Source organism: Castor canadensis, chromosome 6, assembly GCF_047511655.1.
Source record: "Castor canadensis chromosome 6, mCasCan1.hap1v2, whole genome shotgun sequence".
NCBI classification, from domain to species: Eukaryota; Metazoa; Chordata; class Mammalia; order Rodentia; family Castoridae; genus Castor; species Castor canadensis.
The window spans coordinates 75,208,987-75,234,081 of NC_133391.1; the positions used below are offsets into that span (position 1 = coordinate 75,208,987).

General features: G+C 36.0%; 1 protein-coding gene across 1 annotated transcript in view; it reads right to left on the bottom strand.

The window, feature by feature from the left end:
- Positions 1-25,095, bottom strand: part of Kctd16 (potassium channel tetramerization domain containing 16) — a 278,514-nt gene that overhangs the window by 251,476 nt on the left and 1,943 nt on the right. The gene's annotated exons all lie outside the window — the stretch shown is intronic.

Consider the following 25,095-nt stretch of genomic DNA (forward strand, 5'->3'; position numbering starts at 1 on the left):
GGCTCCAGAAGGTTGTATAGTATCTGTTAGGAGCACCAAACAGCAATTTGGAGGCATAGCACTGTCCTTGACTCTTCTGCACTCTTCATTGTGACCTCAGATAAGTCATTCAGCTTCTCTAATGCTCTCTTTTTTCTGTGAGGATAACAATTTCCAATGAGGTGAGGGCAGAGAGAGAGAGAAAGAGCATGATTAGGGACTCCAAACAACCATAAATCTTTTTCTTCCAGAGTGATCAAGTGTAGACTGGGTTTTTTCTTATTCCAAAAAAAAAAAAAAAACCTGGAAATTAAGTGTAACAGGTTTAGAAAAGATGATCTGGGTCAAATAGAAGAAAAATACTTATTAATGAGAATCAAAAACTGCCCGCAAACAGATGAGGAGTAAGAGGGACCATCTATAATTACTGGAAATACAAGTCACAAAAGAGAAATGATGCAAACTCATTAATATGTAACCTGCTTTAAATAAAAATAACCAGTAGATAAGTTCACTGTTTGGACCATCTGCATCTGATGAGCATAAGTTTAAATCCTGGCACCATCTGCCCAACTGGAATTTAATACTGTACCAATAATCCAAATCACAATCATGGCCCATGCTCTAAGTAGTGACCATCCTTTAATGGGATAAGAAAGCAAAGCCAATCCAATTTGATTGAAAGTGATTTTAGAACTTGATGTTCACCTCCATTAAGATCAAATAGAGGCATGTAACAAAACCACAAACAACCAGACTTTCAGAGTAAGAGAACCATTTTGTATAGTGGCTCAGAATACCCAGGAACCTAGGATTTATGGAAAAACAGGAAGGTAGGAGACAAAAGTGTAGATTTCATCGTATGTCTATAAGTCAAAGACTAATCAGTGGTATCTGATGCATATATTAGTTATGGGGCATTTGTTAATTTGAGGAGAGGTGAGACATGAAAACATAGCCCAGTTCTGTGACAGCCATTGCCAGTATGGTACATACTTAAATTCTGAGGCTTCCAAGATCCCTGAGTCCAAGTCCTTAGTTTACAAATAAGGAAACATAGGCCTACAAGGTTAAGCAACTTTCCTAGGTTGCCATCCAGTTAGTACCAGGAGAAATCTCCTTCCTTTCATATGAATTTTTATCCCTTGATGCTTCCCCAGAACTAAGGCTAAGTGTATTTTCAGAAATCTTCCCCTCCTTGCCACATTAGGTCATCTGTTTTTCAAGCCACCCACTTCAATGCCTTTTCCAAATTAATCAGCCTACTCTATTATCCCAACTTATTTATTATCTCCAAAGCATGTTTCCCTGACATCATACCTTTCATAATCTTTAGTCTCTGCATTAAAATATGAGTTGTGCATATTTTATATTTCTACATTATTTTGGGAGAGCTCTGCTCATGGTTTTTTGGTAAATGTGATCAACAACATGGTCTTTATTATCCTTTGCTCTGGACATGCCAAATTACCCATCAATTCCAATATTCTATGGAATCATGTCTTCAAGTTTCTATGTCTCTACGCATTCCATCTGGATATCCTCCCCCCTGTTCTAGACCCCCGTTCACCAGGCCAACTCCTACTCATCTTTAAAAGTCCACCTCAAATGTTACTTCTTTTCCAGAGCTCTCCCTGACTGTCCAATAAACAGGATTATTTTGCCATCTGCATTTTAATTGCTAGTCTCAGAAATAGCATATATTAAATATCTAATAGTTATTTGTATGCGTTTGTTTCTCATGGAGACTATCAGCACCACATGGCATTCAGGAAGCCCTGATAAATGCTTTGTTGTCTAAGTATATCAATGCTGTAACAGAAGCGAGATATACACCATTTTTCTAATCCTAAATTCCATGTATTGACAGTGACCTATTAGTATAAAAATAATCATAGTCAGTAATTGTTAAATCAATATCCCTAGAGCATGCAGTGTGATGAGAAAAGGGTAATAGAGAGGAATGAGGACATTCATATACTCTCAAGTTATTTAAACACATATGGTGAGTTTTGTGCCCTTTAAAATAAGAATCTGATATTAATATAATGTCAAGGGAATGAGGTTTATTCTCATAGGCAAGAATTTTCAATAGTGAATCTCAAAAAACACATCTGAAGTTTGGTAAGAAACAGAGAAGATTATAATATAATTTTCCATCTAAAAAGCTTTTAAAAACTCTCATTTCTGTAATATCAATAACAATAATGAAACTTAACATTTATGAGCCAGGTACTTTGCAAAACATTTTACAATAATTATTCTGTTTAACTGTCTCATTAACTTCATAAGACAGGGCACTGTCATCATCCTCTCTTTATGGACGAGGAATCTTAGTCATCAAGAGTAGCTTCATGCCCAAGAACAAACAAAGAATACATGGTAAAGTGAAGATTTGAATCTAGTCAATCTGACTCTAGCCCCAGCTCTAGTTATATAAAAAACATGGAAATAAAGAACTGAGCAATCTCACTAAAGTTCCCCGTGTTAAGTTGGAGATAGGGCACTTCATTCTCTCTTAGCTATGGGCACGGCCATTATGCCTTTGGGAGAGGAACGTAGAACCTCCAAAGAAAGAGGCATATCGATCATTAGGAAGGGATTGTTAAACAGGTTGAAATCACTGAATCAGTAAACCATGCTTTGTACTTAAAAACAAGATTATCACCAATGCAAAATGATTATCCCTAAAAGCACAAGCTGAGAACAATTTATTTAATCAGCTGGGTGTGCATTTATATTTTCATGGAGCAGAAATTGAGCCTTCCTGAGCCTTGTGTATATATTTCCTGGCAATCATTTATTTATTGCTTATTGGGAGGCTTTTAGTTTTCATCTAGAAATGACAAAATTAATGATGTATTTCTTTTTTCATCAAGAGAAAGAGGAAATGGTTGGGTTCCCTTTTTGGGAAAGATTGGTTTCTGGCCCATCTTAGCAAGTCATTTTCAACCATAATAAATTTTGTCTGAAGGGAAAGATTGTGATGTATGTATACCATGTGCATATATACAACAAGCACACAACTTTTTATACTATGCTTCACAGCTTACCAAGTAGTTTCTTATAAACATCATTCTATTTAATACATACAACTTAGTAAGATGAGTGGATTTATTATCGGTTTTGCAAAACACCTAATATTCATTCTGTCCAGTGCCCCTTGTACTAACTCACAAAGCTGGTAAGTAGTACAACTAGCAAGGGACTATAGCCTTCTGATTCTTCCCAAGCCACTTTGCTCACTGTCTTCAAAGTTAAGGTGAACTTGCATGCAAAGAACCTCACTAGCTCAATACCTCTGGTATTGCCTAAATAACTTGTGAACTTTGGGATTGGAATGGTATGAGTAAACATGATGGGACTTGACCCAGCCAAATAACATTAAAAGAAAAGCTGTGAGGCTTTTTTATTTTTTAACATATTATACTTCTCATGGGAGAGTTAAATCTGAAGTTTCTCTTATGGAATGACATTGGGGAGCACCTACTTTTGAGATACATGACCTGTATCTCTTCCAAGTAAGGAGGTTTGAACAATTCATCTTAACTTTTGAATTTGGAACCTCCAGAGGCAACATCAGAAGCAAAAATAACTCATTTCCTCCATTTCTTCCCCATTACTGAGACTTAGCTGGTGGTACAGCACCTGTTTGGCATCAGAAGACTGGAAATGCAAGTGCTTCTATATAAAAGCAAACTACAAAAATTGAAGAGTATATTCATTACAGTGGATCATCTCCTCCTGCTGTTAACTTTTTCCTATGCAGATAATATTACAATTGTGTTTTAATCCTGAGAGATGTTTGTCTAAAAAATAGTATGGTTTCCTAGGTGCAAAGCAGATATTGCTGAAATTAAATGGTGAGTACTAATTGTGTGTGTGTGTGTGTGTGTGTGTGTGTGTGTGTGTGTTAATTCCTCCTTCGTCTCCCTCCACCTCCCTAGTATTGACTGCTAGAGCAAGAGCAGATTTGTTGAAACCAAATAAAACCAGTCAGCACAATTCAAACACCTGGGCAATTTTGCCTTCTCTTCCTATGTAAGCTGGACTCTTTTATATTCATTATCTGTCCTGTTTATGAAAGATCTAAAAAGTATGAAGCAAGAAAAATCTGACTGTGTCAATTGACTCCATTTAAAGTACAAATGATATAATAGCATGGTCCTTTGGGTACTAGACTGATGAACAGAACCTGACGCCGTTATCACTTACTTTTTCTCTTTTACATTAAAATAAAATTTAAAAGGGGTGAGATGGGGAAAAAAGGACACTGACAGGCAACCCTCAGACATCTCTTTTCTTTCTTTTTCCTTTTCTTTTCCCTAAGCTTAGTAAGAAAGCTCTGATAGGTGAGACTGCTGGTTGTAAAACGCAGACAGAAACCTTGATGGTATCAAGCCCTCACAATGTGGATTTCAACAAAATAAGGCAATGAATTAAAAATGATAGAATCAGAATTTCTCTTAGAATTAAAGGGAAATGACAATGATCACAACTTTCATCTCAGCTTGTGCCTACAAGAATAGAAAAAGGTAACTATCAATTTACTGTCGCTACTTAACAGTTGGTAGCTTTTCTTTATGTGTCTGGGGACCCATTCAAGCCAGATATAGACCAGGTATCTGCAAAGTACTTACCAAAATCTAGAAGACACAGGTGTACAATGACTGAGACACAATGTGAGAAAATCGCTTTGTCTGAAACAAAAATTCCATGTTTTCTAATCTCGCATTAAAAAATATCCTAAAATCCAGGGACTACTGATAATGGCAGGAGCAACTGGGATCCTCTAAGGCTGTATTTTCCTAGAGAGTTGCCATTAGCCACAAATATCCATTAAGCACTTCAAATACAGTAACTTGGCTTAAAGACTAAATTTTAAATTTTTATCTAGTTTTAATGACTTTACCTTAAAAATTAAAGCAATAAAAATATGTTTTACTATATTGTGTTAAAACACATTATTCAAATTAATTTTAATGTTTACTTTTAGTTACTGTAAAATTTTAAATGATATATATGACTCTATGTTTCTATTGAACAGTGCTACTCTAAATACTGCCAAATCTACCTTAGGGAGAGAATGTATCTTGGACTTCATGAAAAAGTATGTTGTTTACTAGAAATAAACAGACTACTTGGTAGTTTGGCCTTCTGGCAGCCTGGCCACATAGCACATTTCACACCATGAAAATCCATAGTGTAAATTTTAGCTCTTCCTTTCACTAGCTGTGTGACTGGGAAATTTGATCAGTTACTCTGAGCTTGTGACTTGGCATGTTCCAATAATAGATCTAATATACTTAGCAAGTAAGGGCTCAAAAAGATATTAGCTATTATGATTGTTATTGTCATCAGCAGGTCTTTTATTTGAATATTATTGGAAGCATATGTGAAACTCCAAAAACAAATTTAAGAAAAATTGTGACCTTATGGATCACAATATATGTGAATTCACAAAGGAACTATAGTCTATCCCTTGGTAGAAGGAGGGCTCCAGTTCTGGAACATTCAGTACCAGAAGGGAACAAGGGACTAAAGCATGGGAAAGGACTTTATCAATTTCATAGTTTAGCCAAATGCAAATCCTATAGCAGTATTCATAGATAGGGATTTAAACTAACACTGTCTTGGCTCATCTCATTTACAAGGTAGGAATAGATACCACAGACACTCATTAAATTAAATCCTAATTGAAAAGATGAGTCACAGGCAAGAAACAGCAATATTCACATGAAAAATCAATTTAATATAACATAAAATTTATACATTAATTTGTCTATCAACCTACATCTATCTCTAGAATGTAAGTTTCATGAGAGGAGGTACTTCATTCACCCAGGTACTTAGAACATATGTGGTAGAGAACAGGTGCTTGGTAAATATTTATAAAAGGAATGAACAAAGAGAAAGTCTCAGCAAAACATATGGTTAAAAAGAAGAAATGGGTGTGAGAATTATGAGAATGGGTCTAAAAGTATACTCCAAAACATACAGTTAGAGATGACAAAGTGTTGCATAACCACCACACAATAGTGATGTGAATGTAGCTAACACTAAATTAACAATGAAGACATGGATGAGAATGTTTTGTAGCTACTGACTGCCTCCATATCTCTGTACCATGTAGCATAAGCCCAATAGCTGAGCCTGTCATGGAAGGCCTTCACCATCTGCTCTCTCCTTAGCTTTCCAAGTGGAGGCTTTATCTGCTCCCTCGCTTATGTCCCACCTTTGACATTCAGAGAAGAGGCCAGGCTCTGCCTGATTTCTGTGTCTTGGAACCTTCCGATTCTTCAGCCTATAACACTAGTCCTTGTATTATGTACATGACAAACTCCTCATTTGCATGACTTTGCTAAAGAGCTGCCACCTCAGGGAAAAGGTCCCTGATCATTCCACATAGAATTAAACAAGTTTTCTTCTATTTTTCCCAATATATGTATCATTGCTACATTATAAAATTATTTAATATAGTAATAATAATAAACTCCTAAAGTCATGTATGAAGGTCTAGCTGCATAAATCACACTACAGATTTATACCTTAATTGGCATGAATAATTTAAAAAATACCATATACCTAATCTCACTCCTTTTTTAGGTAATATCTTTGAAATACAGTTCCTAAAATTTGTAGGGTTTTTTAAACTATGAGTTCTTTCTTTTAATTGAAAACTCACACAACTGGCTTAAATTCATTGATATCCACTTAAAGCCAAGGCTTTGCCTCTTTCAGCATGCCTAAAGATTTCCATCATTGTCTCAATTATATTAAGTTCATGAAATATGTGGTTCCTGTCACCAATATCAGCATTTTTATTTTCTATTTTCTAATCATCTTTTATAATATGAAAAGGACAAGATGCAATAAAATATTCAAATAATTATTCAAACATTTTCATCCTGGTAAATACAATAATGCAGCTAAAACTGGATTCTCAACTGAAATTTACCCTTGTTTCCCAGGAAATGGAAGAGTGCAGCACACTGATCTTTAGTGGCTTAGCATGTGTGAAAGGCCAGAACACATATGTACATTTATACATACATGCACACATACATCTATATTAGTGAATGACAAATCTGGTAGTCAAAAGACCCAAAATATTTGAGAATCCTCCAACTCCTTTTAATTGGCTATGACATACAGACAGTAAAACATGCCATACAGGAGCTATTACGCATCATGGGTAAAAGAGACGAGTTTCACAAACCAGATTCAAATTCCCAGGCTAATATCTCTTAGTTTGAGAAAGTTGAGCTTATTTTACTAACTTTTATCCTGTAATTTTCTTTCTAAAATAAGGATAACAGAGTCATTATGAAGAAGAAATAATTCTTGGTGCTTTCAATTTCCACATAGATGATCTTTGGGTACTTCCAATTCCTCTCTTCCAAAAATCATGTCTTCCCTTAATCATCCACATGGTCATACCCTGAACTGTGTCATTATTAATTACTTGATCCTCCATAAATTCAAGTTAAACAACCACCTCCTTATCCTAGGTTTACAGCTTATTTCCTCCAGCATATTCCATATGGATCTTTGATGCCATAAATATCTCCAACCCATCTAACCACACCTTTTCATTGTCCCTAGTCTCTTTCCTGTCCTTGCCAAACTTCTTACTCAACTTAAATTCAACAGTCAATCATTTTAACAACTTTCTCACATACAACATTCAACAACTCTTCTGCCTCAGCTTTCCAAAACTCCATACCTTCTGCTTAGGATCATATCTGACCTATGGCCCACCAGTACCCATGCAGCTGTACATGACTGAAGAAAAACAGAAAACCATACTCAGTGATCTCACTTTAAATGTAAGGCCACTTGGATCCAATGGAGTCTCTGATGCCACTGGTCAATAATATATTTCCCTAGCTCATGCACTCTCCCAAAGTACTAGGTTACTATTCTGTACTGTCTTTTCAAACCACAAATACCTCCTTCTAGATATATGTGTATAAATATTCTGTTATTATATGTATTAGTTTATATCATATTCTATAGTCATATTTCCTATTTCTGTGAATGAACTGGCAAGGCTCTTAACTAAGAATAAATTCTATATGCCTTCAATACCATTCTTTCTTACTTATCCAAGGGTATCACTATAGCTGCCTTTCTTCTCTCTATATTGATTTTTCCCTACTGACCACATCCTTCCTATCTGCATACATAATGCTATTTCTTCTACCATCTCTAAAAAATTCTTCTTTTGCTCTCACTTACTGTCCTACCATCTATTGCACTTCATAGGAACTTTTCCCAGTTCCTCCATTCCTATTCTCTCTTAAATATATTCTAATGATGATTTTGCTACTACTGGTTTACCAAAACCGCTGTTGTCAAAGTCACCAGTGACCTCCATATTGCAGTATATAATGGTCATCACTCCTCAAAGAACTTAATCCTTCGTTCATATGTGACTCAGCTAATCATTCCCTGCTATTTGAAGCATTTGTTTTCACCTAACATCCAGGACATGAACTTTCCTGATTCTCCTCCCATTTCAATGTCAATTTCTGATTCTCCCTTACAGGATTGTCCTCAACTCCAGAGTTTAAACACCTGAGCTCATAGACTTCAGGTCATAGACCTACTTTCTTTTCTTTTCTCACTGTATTGCATTGTCATCCAGTCTTTCAAATTTAAATACTTTCCATGTGTTTATTATTCCCCAATTTATCCTAAGTCTGACCCTTACTCTTCTCAATCACAGATCAGTATATCTAGGCTGCTACTTGACACCATCACATGCATGTTATTCTCAAACCCACTCTTTGCTCAGTCTTCCTTATCTTGGTAAATATTAATTCCATTCTTTCAAGTTTCTTAAGCTAAAATATTGAAGTCATGTTTTTTCTCATACAATGCAGCCATGCCACACATCCAGATTCTGGCCATTCTCATCATTTTCACTCCTATTGACCTTATCTGAGCCATCACTGACTCATAACTACATCATTCTAATAGTTGTCTATTTGACAGTCTTGATTCTTCCCTCAGCCCTGTCAATCAGTTCTCAAAACAGTAGCCAGAGTTGAATACATCTAGCTTGTGAAAATATAAATCAAATTTCCAACTTTGCACAGCAGGTAGCTTTTTAAAATTGGCCAGATTGTGTCACTTATCTGCTCAAAACCCAACAATGGCTGCCCATGTAACCCAAAGTCAGAACCAAAAACCCTCATAAAGCTCTAAAAGTCTCTACACAATCTGTTCTCCCTGGTGACTCTGTGGGCTCGTTTTCTTCTAGGTTCTTTCTCCCTAAACTGTATGCTGCCACCTTAATCTGGTTCTCCAATAGACCCAGAACTCTCACCTCATGGTCTTGGTATGTGTTTTTCCTTCTGTTGGTCAAGTTTGAAACCTCATCTGCTACAAACCTTATTTAAACATTAGCAACTCATGAAGAAGTTCCTGGCTTCTATCTGAAATTACAATACATACTTTTAGCCCCATCCTGCCTCATTCTCATCTCTACATCCATGTGACATAATTTTCATAATACTTATTTATGTTACCTATTATTCATTTCCATGTACACACACAAGCACATACCCTAGAATCTAAGTTCAAAACCACTGCAGGCTCATTCTCATCATAGACAAGCAAAAAGACAAGACCTATTTTATTTCATAAATTCTTATACTTACTATGTTCTAGTGATTATTCAAATAATAATAATCTAGTGGCTATTAGAATAATCACTAGACCATGGTAATAATCACTAAGTGCTTTGAAAACAGTAGGTTATGGACAGGAAATATCTGCACTCTATGGACAATCCATTATAACTTAGCAGACAGAAAGCATTTATAGTCTATGGAGTCAGGCTTGACCAGAGTCTATATCCTGCTTTTTTTAATTTACTTACTATGAACTTGAGTAAGGGTCTTTCTAGGTCTCAGTTTTCTTATCTGTAAAAGGGTTGAAAATCTCTTCCTCTTAATTGTTTTAATGAGCAGTCCTAGTGTTCTAAGTACTACTCTATCTCTTGGCTACACCTTCAGTCCAATCCTAGTATTCTACAAAGCACTTACATGATTTTTCACCCAGTCAGTGCCATCTGTAGTTCATTTTAGAATAAACAGTTAAATGGAGAAAGCAAAAATCATAAGACATGATGAAAAACAAGAGTCTACACTTCCCTGTCTCTAGGGTTCTGAGATTTTCATCAAGATTCAGAAAGGAAAGTGACTAAGAGAGTCAATAGGCTTCAAACTCAGAAATAATTTTTTCTTTTTAGCTTGTGGTGTAGACTTGCTGTTACAATGTCTGAGCTGTAAAGCAATGGAAAGTTATTATTAACATAAAATACTTCTATCAAATTACAATCACAAATAGCTCTCCCCAAATACAAAACTGGAAGTGGTACTGAAAGAGAAGTTCCTTTTTCAGGATATTTTATGATTTAAACAGCCTCAGGTTAGTCATAGGTTCATGTTTGAATATACCATTTCTCCAAAGCTAACAATGCCCAGGGCACGTGAAAAATCTTTTAACATACCTCACCAGTTCAGTCTTGCAACTACACTAATACCAGAAACTGCCACTATGCTTTTTTTGTTTTTTTTTAAATGTTTATTTCACTTTTCTTCAATAATTGGTGGAGTGGAAGAAGACAAGGATCAATTCTCCCTACTCCATTTCAAGTGTTTTTGACATTTCTGTACTATGAAATCTTGTGCCTTTTCATATCTATGATACCTAGGAAATCAAGTTCTTAAAAATAATGCTGTGTAGGAGTCTCTGGGAGAAGAGACTGTATCCCAGAAGCTCTGTGTGGGTAACTGAGGACAGATTTGCAGATTTCATCCCAATCTGCTTTAATGTTTTTTGAAGCTGTATCATAGGGAAATCGTGTTCATAAGACTTGAAATTTGAAGGGGAAGAGAAAAGAAGATCAGCTGTGTTGAGCACCTTCCACCATCCACACACCATGCTGGAGGCTTTATGTGGGCTTCTTGTTCAGTCTTGCGAGGTGGTTTCTTTGAATAGCTGCTTTAACAGCTCAAAAAAGATAGCAATGCCATCTGGCATTTCTGTGGTATGGCGTAACAGTTAAAAATGTCAGAATTGGGGTCAGTGCAATTGGGGTTTGAATTCTGGTTGTACCAATTGTTAAATAATGTGGCAGTGATGTGGGTATGTGGCATAGAGAGAACCACTTTAAATTTGAGCCCCAACCCCCACCCCGGAGAACCTGTAGTCCACCATCACTCCATTCTCTTTGTATAAACTTTCTTTTACATTTTTATTAGCATATATTAATTGCACAAAGGTGTTTCATTGTGATATGTACATATGTATACAGTGTACCCCAATCAGATTCATCCCTCTATCACTTCCCTTCATTTGCCCCCCCTTCTTAAAACAATTTCAACAGGTTTCATTGCTCTGTTTTCGTACATGCCTCACCCCATCACTAATATGAACCAATGGACTTTTCTCAAGCATAAGGCTGGACAGATGATACTAGTTCCTTTCATACAAATTCTGAAACAGACACTAACAATGTGACCTCCAATAAGTTAAACATCTCTGACTCTCAGATTCTCATTGTGAAAGTTTAATAAAGTTCAAATGAGAACCACTTTACATAATGCATGGAATAGAGCTCAATAAAGGATCCTTATGATTATTGTTAATATCTCATATTTTAGATTCACATTATATCCCTATATCTTGTTTCTGTCTAAATCAAGAAGACCAGTAGCAAGCTAAAATAGCAATTATTTGATTACACAGCATCTGGTTGTTTTTGAAGAAACCTCATTTTCCCATAAAAGGAAGAAAATTACCAAGGCAAATCAAATTTTGAAATATTAAAATATAGATATGATAAAAAGAAAATGTTCCTGCTGTTTTTATACAAAAGAACATGGTTGGTATAATGCATTATCTTCAAACACCACCAGAATAGATTTTTTTGTTTATAATCAATTCTTCATGTCGGTATATAAAGCACCATTTTAACCAAAGATTTTACCATAGTTCCTTAAGTTCTTTGGAGGGAGTATATTATATTGCTGTAACATAAAAATGTACCAAACTTAGGCTTTATTAACATTATAGAAAACAGCTGCAAACTAGTAGGTAGATAGCATATAAAGTCAGTCCTGGAAACCATTTTCCACTCGCAGTAGAAAATTCCCATCACTTGTGTTGCTATAAGGAAAAAATTAAAATGTAGAATTAAGGTAACTTTCTGTGAAATGTACCAAAGATAGTAGCAAACTTACTTTATTTTTGCACTTCAATTGTTCTAATAATTATCTTCATATAGTCTTGTTCTGAGAACTAAACATAAGTCAAATGAAAACAAAACAAGTAACAATGAATGTATGAAGAAGAACCTAATCAAAAATGCAAAAAGCCTTTTTTTGAAAGAGAAAAATTCACCATTTGTTTAGACTATCCATGTCACATTTTTTTAAATTGCTATAATGTGAACCCTTGGTTTTGTGGAATTGACCCAGGGACCTCCAGAAAGAAAGGTAGAAGTAAGAGAGGAAGAGATGGAGGGAGAAATGGAGAGGAAGGAAGGATAGAAAGAATAGAAGGATTGAGAGAAAAGGGAAGAAGGGAAGGGAAGGGAAAGGAAGGAAAGGGAAGAGAAGGGAAAGAGAAAGACAACTTACCTACACTCAATTCCCACTTAATCAAAACAGTGCGATTTTAAGATTGTGTATGTTGTCTTCTACCTAGGTCTTCATCTTAAGTCTGGTAACTCAAAGGAAACGGAGTCATGAAATCATGATACACCCTCTCACCTTAGCCAAGGTGCTCTGGTTTTATAATAGATACTCTGTCTTACAAAAAAGAAAAAGCTATCCTTCTAGCATCCACCCAGCATTATAGTTTACAAGGTTTAAATAAGGAACTTGTTTTTATCCATTGTCTGATATCAGCACTACATGCATGTATGATTATTCTGCAAGTGGAGGAAACAAAACGTGCCATACACTTAGACTGCATGATATTTAATTGCATGTAATTATAGTGTTGGTGTTATGATCCTGCTGTTACAGCCTGTTTGCCTATTTTGACCACTAATGTCTAAAAACTTCAACAACTTTATAAAAGAGCAGATTTAATCTCTTCTTGGTTGAAGCCACCTAAACTTATGACATTCTCTAGATGTGCAGTCAGGCTCATAAAAAAATCTACCTTAATCTGACACTTGATTAAGCAATATAATCACTTTACATATTTCTTATAATTTACGAACTATTCTACAAAATAATTAAATAAGTCTACTATTCCTGTCATACAATAAAGGTCCTTTGGAGAGGTTAAGTGACTTTTCAGAGTAACTTTTCCCACTCCTATCCACAACTCTTGTCCTCTCTCTCAGGAATTAAGTTGCCTTTTTCTTTTTTTCTCTTATTTCTACCAAAGTAACCACAGCTGTGTGTGTGTGTGTGTGTGTGTGTGTGTAATCAGTTGCCTTCACCATGAAAGGGAATTCTATTGTTAAATTTTATATAGTAAAAAACAGAGAAAAGATAACTTATTGAGTGCCTACTATGCACCAGGAATTGTATTTGGTGGTGAGGATACAAAAGATAAAGACAAATATAACTTCTATCTCCATGAATCTTACAAGAAAGAGGGGGGAAATGAATAAATAAGGCAAATAATCACAAATGTGAACAGTACTAGCATGGAAATAAAGTGCTGTTCAGAAAGCAACTGGGAAGACACTTTCTGCTGGGATGGTAGCAGAAGGCTCTTCTAAGGCAAACCCACTAAGGCCTGACCCTGAAGAATGGGTAGGAGGTGGAAAAATAAGAGATGAAATGGAGAGTGTTTCTGGGAGAGGAAACACAGTGCAACATCTTGAGTTGCAAAGGAAGCAACTCACTTTTCACAGTGGTAAGGACTGTGAAAAGGCCAGTGTGGGGCAATACTACAGAAGAACAAGTACCTTTAAAAGGGGCCAGAGAGGTGAGAATGTCAAGCAAGCTAGAGGAATGTATTGTGGGATTGATTTTTTTCTTTCTTTGAGGTCATGAAGTATGTAGCAAGAGTCCAGATTGAGACAGGTGGATCTCACTTGGCTTCTGTTTCAATTGTAGACAGGGTCCACTTGAATGGGTCCACATTCTCAGTTTTTCATTCTGGATCCAAACACACCAACAGACCAACAGATGAAATACCTGGCTACTTAAGGGAACACACCTCATAAGATGGCTTGATTGTGGCTTAGATCTCACAACACTGCCATTAGGAGAAACTTCTTCATCCTCTTTTTATAGATGACTGATACACAGAGTACAGACATATTTTTACTGTTGCTCCTACGGTGCCTCTATGATTAAAAGTAATAAACAAGTAAAACAGGCAGTAAATCTCACTTATTTTACATTTCATGTTTTCTTTCTTTAAAATGTGGTGTTGTAAATTTATTCATTCATTCAACAAATGTTTATTGAGAACCTCTTGTGGGTTTAGCACCATGGTAGACACTAGAAATGATTTGTATGTAAGACTGACAAGCTAAGTCAGCAAACCTTAAAGTTAAATAATAATAATAACAATAATAGTGATACATCTTTATAAAAGGAGGCTACAAATACAATTATAAAGTTCCTTAAAAATCATATGGTCTAACATTTAGACTCTGATTTTGTGCATACACTTTTACAAGACAAATGTGACAATGGAAGAGAGAATTGAAGAATTCAAAAGGATAATATTGGTTCATGGTGTAATTAAAATCATTTACAAAGCTATCATTGGAAAAATCCAATTATATGAGAAATAACAGGATTGTTAATGATCTTTAAGTTTTCCTAAGATATCCTAGGGTTTAACTTTTATGACTTCATCGGTTGGCTAGTATCTTAAAGTCAAAGATTTAAGCATCTTCTCTTCTATTTGCATTAATAATAAATCTAGTTTAATTTCCTGACACCTCGGGTTGAGATTAGGGGCTCTTGCTCTATTCACATATCAGTTTACACTTCCCCATCACACTAGATTGAAATTTCTCATTTACTAATCTAAACCACATGCTGCATGAGAACATTGACCACACAAAAATCTCTTCATGTAATCTCGGGTGCATTATAGATATTCAACATATATTTCTAGAAGTGTCTCAGCCAGCCTATGAGATGTCTAGAAACCTAACACACAGAAAAGCAAAAAGCAGAGCAAGGTCAGAGTGCCTAGCAGCTATTCATGTGGACAGAAAGTAGTAAGCAGAAATCCCAACAAGTAACTGAGGCTAGACTTAAATCTGCCTGTTAAAGAAGGTCTTTCTGATGAAAGTATGTCAAGATGTTTTAGAAAACAAGATTGCACTTTGCTACAAAGTGTGTGTTTATGGAAAGTGCTGATGAAGGAAAGTTTGAAGTGCCTGCAGTTTCCAGTCAATGAGGTCTGTGCAGATAGTTAATCACTTCCCTGGCAGATTGTGGAGATGTACTAGAAAATCATTAGCATGAAGAGTTCATGAATCAGGATCCAGATTCTTTCCATAAAGATTTGAAATTTTCTACCCATCTCAAGTGGACAGTCATATAAAATGGTACTTTGTATGAGACAGATCCTCACTAAGTACAAATCAATAAGGACTTTTCAAACTAATACAGTAAATATTTATATTTTTTTTAAAGCAGACCTAAAAAATGTTGAAAGTGCCACAAATTATCAATCATTGCCTCTCTGTGCCACAAGAATATCTACCCAGAAAAGCCCAACAACACTGACATTTTCTAATGCCTTTATTAGGCAAATAAGGATTAATATCTTCCTATTGTGTGCTATAGCTTGACAAAATTGAACTCCACACAGGTATCCCTCTGTTTGACTAGAAAGCCATTTAATGAAAACCAAAACCTGTTTTCCATTTACATTACAGTGTAAATTTGCAAGCACACATCCATAGGAAAATGTCTTCAACTTATGTAACTGAATGCTTTAGCTGCAAGAAAATCATCAATGATGCCTGACCAGTACTCAATGTACTTTGCATTGTAGGTCAGCCTTTTCTCTGTTTGGGGTATTTTCAGAACTCTGAAACACTTCCCCAAGTCAAGCAACACTTCCCCAAGTCAAGCAACACTTTCCCAAGTCAAGAATATTCCCTTGGTTTTAATTCCATGCCTCTGCCACACTCATCCACATGTGCCATTTTCCTTATACTAATCACTAGAATTTCTCTCCTACTCCAGGGCCCCTTTTACAAACAAAACAAAACAAAACAAAAAACCTATTACCATTACCTGCTCTTAGCTTTTCTATTCTCTATTTATTTGCTGTGCAGTGTTGGCCTGGACAGTTCACAATGTTGTATAAAACACAAAACACCACAGCTAGAAAGTTTCTTATGTTTGCCACCAAATTATATACAATGGGTTGTCTTCTATTTTTATCAGTCTAACTATGTCATAATCACATTATGTCAGATTTACTCAGACTAAAAGTTTGCTATAAATTGAACTGGGAGATTATTATAACTTTCTGCCTCAGAATAGGGTTGAGACTAAAATTTGAAAACTGAATTTCTTCACATGGGACACCTTTTGAAGGAGTCACAAGTACAGCCCTCATTAACAATCTTATTTCCTTTTAATGTCACAATGTACATCTATGGTGTGGAACAAAATGTCTTGGTTTTGTTTCTGGTGAGATTTAAATGATCCTATTGTCAGTGACAAACTCAATAACCACTTTCTGTCACATGAAGAATGTTTTCTACATGTGAGATGTAGAAAAGGGTTATTCTAATTCTGCAGTGACTGAATATGTAATTTAAATTGTATTCTTAATTTTCAATTCTACCACATATTATCCTAGGTTCTGGAAAACCATAGGTTGAAATCAAGGTGGGGGGAAGGCCACTGTTAATGATTTCCATTGTAAAAATCATTTGTTACCCAGAGGGAAACAAAGAGCTACTTGACTATGAAGATTTTTTTATTAGTAACATATATTTTTATTACTAATATACTTTACTGACATGTCTTTTCTTTCTTTCTATTACTAACATATGCTTTTAAAATTGACACATAACAATTGTACATATATATGGGGTATACTGTGCCATTTAATTCAAAGTATTTTGAGGGACTCACTTTTATGTCGATTCCTGTTCAATTAAAATAAATAGCCATAATATCAAGCATACTTCTAGATATTTTTTATTGTTTTAACATACATAGATCAGTAAGCTGGACAGGGCAGTCAAAAGTATGATAAGAAAGAATAAGACTCTGGTAGAGTGGCTTAAGTGGTAGAGCACCTGTTTAGTAAGCATGAGATCCTGAGTTCAAACCCCAGTATTACCACACACACACACACACACACACACACACACACCACACACACACACACACACACACACACACACAAAGAGACATGTTACTTAAAGGAAAAACCTATGACTGATCCATGCCAATATTCCCCAGAGTCTAAGTACTTGTTAACCTTCTGTAGTACTGATTATGGTCAGCACATGGTTCATGGAAATTTCAACCTACTGTGATGGGAAAGTGTAAATTAATACGAGAAGAGGGAGCCCCTAATTTGAACTTGGGGTATCAAGAAATTTAAAATTACATTTAGTATTCATGCTTATAGAGAAGAAAATGCTTAATCTTTAATGCATTTGTTGGTTTTAGTACTATAGAAGGTTAGTAAGTATTATTAATAATGAGTATTATAGAAGCATGAGGCACTAAGTTCAAATTCCAGTACTGCCAAAAAAATGAGTATTATAAGTACTTCATTAGGTATCAACCCATTTGATTCTTGTAACAATCCTATGAGTTAAGCCCTACTGTTCTCATTTCCACTTTCCAGCTAAGGAAACTCAGGCATGGAAGCAAGGTAATTTGCTAAAGATCACATGGCTAGTAGGTAGCAAAGCAGGAATTCAACCTTGAGCATGCTTTTACTGGGCAAGTAACACATTTTCTCTTGGGATCAAAAATCCAGTCTCTTCACCACCATGCTACCTGCAATGATTATTAGCACTTATGGGACTACAAGGTGAGAATAAATGGAATACTTTAGCAGTAAGAAAATTAAGGTGAGTCTCACAGCACACTTTGTATTCTAGTGGAGTTCTTTTCCTATTGGAGATATGTTATCAATTTTGCAGTACTTTTCTAAATTCCAAGTCCCTCCAGGGCTTTTCCTTAAACACTGGCCCCACCCAGCTTCAATTTGCTCTTGCTTGGATGAACCATCTAAATGGAGAGCTCAGGGGACTTTGTTGCTGGTAAGTGTTGTTCTCAGTTCCCTGGAGCTGGTATCTTTGTGCAGGTGCTAAGAGTAGAACACCTTTCAGTAAGCATTCCATTCTGTATGTAAAATGCTTATCACTAAGTGAAAGTTAGAAAAAAGTATGACTATTATTAAGAAACACATCATCATTGATCTCCCATTCTTCTGTAAAAGACAGTGCAATGGTATATTCAAGACAGTGGCATTCATGAGGATAACAAATATTGCTGTTGGCACTTTCATAGTTTTACTTTTTTTCTTTTTTCTTTTTTTGTTGGAGAAATATTTACAGAGCACCTGCATGTGTGCTAGGTATTATGCCAGGTATAATAATGAAAATGACAGACAAAGTTTCTAATTTCAGAAAGCTTACAGTTGGAGAGACTGATAAATAAACAAGCATAACATTATTTTATTTGCTGGGGTTGAAAAAATAGGGTCCTGAGACAAAGATAAAGGTAAGTAGGTTCTCCAAATACAATGGAATAGGAAGTTTCTTAGAAAATGTGAACTCTAATTGAGACCTGAAGAATTTAGCTTTCCAACCGCAGGTAGAGACAGAGTTTCAGGCAGAAAGAAATCCTGCACAGAAATGAAGAAGCAAGCTTTTAACAGTACAGGTCTATCATAGCTAAAATTGATATACAAACAACAAGATGGCAACAGTAGAGGCTGGAGAAGGAAGCAGAGGTCATTTCATAACAAGTGGTGATGTGTGTTAAGGATATTACATTTAACTATAAGAAGAGTTATAAAGCAATGAAGAACTTTAAGCAGAGAGATGCCATGGTGAGATTCCCATTTTAAAAGCATCATATTTGCAGCAGGGAGAATAGATCCAAAGGAGACAATACTGAATGTGGGGCAGACAGAACAATCTGAGTTTCTTGGTAGAAGTCTGGAGAAGCAAAGCTATGGCCTAGGGATGGAAAGACATAGATGGATTTGAGAGAGATGAGATAATCAATAGGACTCATCATAGATTAGAGAAAGTGATTGCAGATAAAGAGGAGTTGAGGATCCCAGCTGCGTCTCACTTTTCCTGAGGTAACTGGGTGGTTGATGATGCCATTTACTGAGTTAAGAAATACATGGAGAGAAGAAGTTCAGGAAACACAGATGGTGAATTTAGTGGAGCTTTGCCCAGTTAAAAGGATCTAATTATACTTAAATGTAAAGTTAGAATAGGCAGAAGGTAAACTTTCCCACCCAGAATGATTCCTGCTCACAATCAATAGGACACAGTACAACTCTCGATAGACTACCTACACCCCTAATGACGACAACCCAGTCCAATGATGAGAACAAATGTGAAATTCTAAACAGTTCTTGAATTCTAGAAGGGAAAGTTGGGGCCTCTTGTATTACTTGCTTTGTCATAAGAATCACCTCGACAATGAAGAAAATATGTCCTAATTGCTAATATATTTATACGATGAATATGAAAAAGTTAACAATGAAAAAAAGAAAGATTCCCTTACATTGCCTCCATAGCTTTTCAATCCACCAACACAAATTTTAAAAGGCACTTGCCATCATCAATGAAAATTTCTTGCCAGAAATACTGAAACTAAATCTAATCAAGCCTCTAGAACCTATATTTTAGATCTAACAAGTTTACAGAGGATAATGTATTAATGCCATTACAGAGATCATAGGAAAAGATCATCAAAACCCAAAATACAGGAGAGCTGACATGGGCTAATCCTGGTTTCTTGAAACAAAGAGATTATACAGGGAAATGGAGTGCAGTACAGTTTACCACTTTATTGTATATAAGTTACATTCAACATTTTAAATATGAAAAAGAATAAAGAAACACAGCAACCAAATATTATGGATATACTCCATTTGGATCTTGATTTCAAACAAATCAACTTTAGGAAAATATTGTGAGAAAATCAGGGACATTTCAACACTGACTAGATATATTATGATAATAACGAATGCTTATTATTACTATTGTCTTGAGACAGGGTATCACTACACATCCCAGGCTGAGTTCACCACATAGCTCAGTGTAACCTCAAGCTCCTCGTGCCTCAGCCTCTCAAGCACTGGAATTGCATGTGTGAGTCACCACTCCCAGACTGGCAATAAAGACTGATTAAGGGACTGGGCATTAGCTCAGTGGTAGAGTGCTTGTCTAGCATGTACAGGATCTGAGTTCAATCCCTAGCACCACAAAAAAAATTTTTTTAAAGAATTATTAATTTTGCATGTGATGGTGATATTGTGCAATCTTTTAAATTCATTATATTTTACAAAGGTATACTATATTACTTGTAGATAAATTAAACTACTGGGATTTACTTCAGAGTAATCTAGTGCAAACAGAGGGGAAAACAAATAGGGGTGTAGATGAAGTGAGACTGCCATGTGAGAAATGTAATTATTGGAGATGGGTGTTGTTATATGAAAGTTCATTATACCTCTGTCTCTATATTTGTTTGTATTTGAAACCTTCTCCATAATAAAAAAAATTTTGATTGACTTCCAAAAAAATGCAGAATTTAAGGAAAGCCATAGGAAAGACCAAAGCAATAACTCAACAGCAAGTAACTGAACATTCATCTATGAGTTTCAGGAGAGCTGCTTTCTTTGTGCTGGACCTGCTCTCCTAAGCACAGTCATTCCGCTCCATGTTCTGAGCTTGGAGGGGTGTGGAAGGGCTTGTGACTCACTCTCAGAGACTTCCATTTCAAATTTCTTTGCTAAGATCTAAACCTCATTAGGCTATCAGGAATATTCGGTCTTCTCTTTCCAATTATGCATATGTTTTAACATATCAGGACACTTGGCAGCAATGGAGAGCTTCCTCCTCCCTTTCTTTCATGTATATCAATTATCTTGAAGGCGAATTCATTCAGTGATGCCACAGGCTCAGGAAGAAACCATTTTAATCACCTCCCCTAAGGAACTAAGCTCAGGTAACAGATCTTATACAGAAGTAAAAACATTACAGTAAAATATTTTACCACTGTTATAAGCCCAGTTCTCAGTACATACCATCTTAAATAAAAAAATTACTTCATTATGTCTGCACTATCACCATCCAATACCTGCCTGAGGATTGGGTTTAGGTTGACTTCATAATGAAGCTTTACACTTAAGCTGTATTTTTTAAAATTCTAAAAGGCCTCAATTCTTAATAACACTGCTTTCAGTGGAAAAACTACCTGGTCCACAACTATTAAAAGTGCTCTTCTGCACACATACCTCTGGGAAAAGTAACATCATGCCTTGAAAGCTTTCTAAGTCCAGTGACAGAACAGAAGTTTTCCTTACAACAAGCTCTGATTACAGCATGGAGAGAAAGAACTTGAAAACAGGAGTGACGCAAGTAAAATTGAGAAGGTAGAAGAAAGGCACAAAAAGAGAGATGGAGGTGCTGGAAAGGACCAAACCTTATGTACTTCTTGGTTTGGGATATCTTCTCACTGCTATTTCATTTTGAATGTGCCAACATCACATTTCTATGAGTAATAAGAGTTATGCTAGTGTCTTTCAAGTAATCAGGAGAAAAAGAGCTACAATCATTTTGGGACAGATGCACTTCACCCATTTTCCTATGAAAACACAACCTTTAATTGAAGCTTTTATGGTTAGTCTTGGGTAAATTAATCACAGTGGACATGACTGTATATTTCTTCCCTATACTGCAGTTGAATCTAAGTGAGAAATAATTTCCTGATCCACTTTTTGCCAACACTCTATCTAAATCAATAGACTTGAAAATATATACTGTGTATGTCAAGTTAACTAGAGACTTTTATGGAAGCAACCCTTTAAATTTAAGGAAATAAAGTGAAGAGAAGAAAAACTAAAAAGCACCTACAGGCAGCCACTTGTGGAAAAGATGATGAATTGGTGTCTGTTCCTATAATTCACAGAAGTGAGAGTGTATATTTTTGGACTAAGTATCCCGTGAACTACCCTCTCAACTTGTAGTCATATCATCTACGTTCTATTAGAGGCAAATGCCTTCAAATCTGAGCTCTTTCAGTCATTCATTGGAAGTAACTCACTCGCAAACAGCTTAAGGAAATTTGCATAATTCTCTTCAACCAGGAACAATCTTCTCACTCTCTTGGGCATTAGAAAATGCTATAGAAATAAAGGGTTCATTTATTTCCATGCACCTGTGATTTTGTTGCCAAGTAATGTGATGGTTATTGAGTATCTGGTTCAAAATCAGGACTGTTCTTCCTCTCAATTGCTTAACTCTCACTTTATTTAGAGATGATTCTAGAAGCACTGTCTGATGTTTATAGTATTATCATCTACTTAAAGAAAGAAGAGGTATTATTTAACCAACTGGGTGGGAAAGGTGAAAATGCACCATTTTACTTTTTAAAATAAAAACAAAGACATAGCTAAAATATTTTGTGAGGTAATTCTTAGATGTTGCTTTTCTATGTTTCTACACTCAGATTAACTCTTTAGTATCTCACATATCATATTTTGGTGACACAAACACATTTTTACCTCTCTCTTAAATGGATGCAAACACCAATTGACTTTTTAATTGTTCATAGATCTACATTGAAAGTATACTCACTCAAAGATAACAGATGCTGATTGTTAATCTAGGTCCACATGAAAATTTAAATAAGGTAATAATCTAACCTACTTAATCTGCTGATCTGTAGATTTTGGCTTCCCAAGTTCCCTGTGGAAGACTTTGATGAAAAGGAAGCAAACAGGGAAAGTAGAGATCTCTCTCTATGACTGTCAACCATCATGTGCGGTGCATTAATTTCTTGTTCTTTTTATTTTTAACTATGATGTGGATCCAGGCAAAGTGAGTGAATTATTTCTGGATTTTTAGAAGAATCTGATTGCTTAGAGTTAATTGCTTGGATCTAAGGAGTGTGTGTGTGCATTTTTATCCTCACTAAACTCAGGAGGAAGTTGAGTTCCTCTGTGAAAAGCATCTTTGCATGCAGTCAACTCCCTGCTTTAGAGCGCCTCCCATGGTTTCAGCTCATTAACCCCAGTACAGCAGCTTGATAAATTAATGCTTATATAGGCGCAGTTGGCAGCTTCTAATTAAATAATTATGGCTAAGCAGCTGCATGGAAGCTGTTGCACCCTAGAAAGCCAGATGTCAGTTTTATTGGTCCTGAGACAGAGTAAGAGTTAACACTTAGCTCTGGATATTGGATACAAACGGAAAGTATATGCTTTGTGAGATATGCACTGTTAGTATGAAACTCCTTTGCATTTGTGTTAGCCTGTCCTTGGAGAGACAGAGAACAAACTGCTCTTCAGCAATCCAATGAAGAAGGAAGCCATTGTGTGACCAGGAGAACAGAGCCTTTCCAGAGCAACCTAAAGAGGACATAGCATTAGACAGATGAGCCCTTGATGAACACAGAAATGCCACTAGACTACTAGCAAATACATCATTTAGGTGGGCAAGTGATTAAATACCTGGTGTGGTCCATTGAGGGGGAGGGGGGGGTGACTGGTATGTTATCTACTTGGCGGAAGTTTTTTAAGAAGCTTCAAATCTCATATTTTCAAATAAATTGAAGAACAAGCCTACCTTTGAATTATCTCCAAGAAACATTTCACACAAAAGTTCAGAGAATATATTTACTCCATAGAATCACAGAATATGCTAGTTCCTTTATAGAAAGCTAAAAATCCAGGGTCTTATCTCTGGAAGAAAGAAAGCAGTATCTGGTGACCAAGCTCCGGTCTAGAGTAAGATACAAACTATAAAGGCCACAGATAGGGTTATCAGATCAAATAATGTTTGTTGTTATACATCAGTATGCTCTTGAATGAATTTAATTTTCTCCACAGGCCGTCATGTCTATAAATCCATTTGTCCTCACTTTTAAAAACCAAATGAGAGAAAACCCAGTTCAGAACAACTCTGCTTCTGAGTGGCTGCTCTATCAATGTTTCCAGCACCATGTCCAAGTAAATAAACACAACTGTAGGCAAAAAACAGCCAAAGAAATTCAGTTTACTTTTGCATTTTAAAGCAATCTAGACATCTTAATCCCAATTCTAAATTTGCCTTAAAATAAGAGTAGAGAAAATTGATTGCTGGCACTTGAAACATGTTCCTTGTGGAATTCACTTCACCCAACTCCCAGGCCTGTTGAAAATCAGCAGTTAAATCAAGCACCAAACAGTACTGGCTGATTTACTGTTATTCCTTCAGAAATGAATGGCTTCCAGTTTATAGTTTAGAATAATACCATTTCATAAAACCAGGCAATCTGTACCATAAGTCTTCATCTGAGCAAATGAACTGACCTCTACAAAACCCTACTTAAAAGGCAGGAGTAGAATTCTTTCGTTTTCTTTCACTCTGGTTTCCTTTTATGTCTGTAATTCTATCACCTCAGCTGTCTGCAGGTGTTTGCATGTGATTGACAATTCTCAAGGATCTAGTTCCTTTCAGACAGATCTTAAATGAAGTTCCATTTAATTAAGTCTGCAGTGCAACTCAAGTCTCAGTACAAAATGCAAAAGACTCAAACAGCAGATTTGTAAAGTACATAAAAGTAAATTTCAGACCTAGGGGGAAAACGGGGGCTTTCAGCAGTCTACACCGCCATCTAGCTAAGACCACATCGCTCAGCGCAGCATGAGTTTGTGCTCTGAAAGCCTCGGATGAAAGCAAGTCTTATCAACCAGCTTAACAGACCCCAGAGTTCTGCCAAAAAGACTGACAGCAGTACTTTATCCATTCTGATTCACCAAATTCCATTGACCAACAGCCAAGTTGGAATCATCAGCCTTATCTTCGCCATAAAAACTCGAGCAAAAAGACACATGGGTTTATTTTCATTCCACATTTTACCTATAGCAATATCATTTGCATCTTGTGTTTTTAGG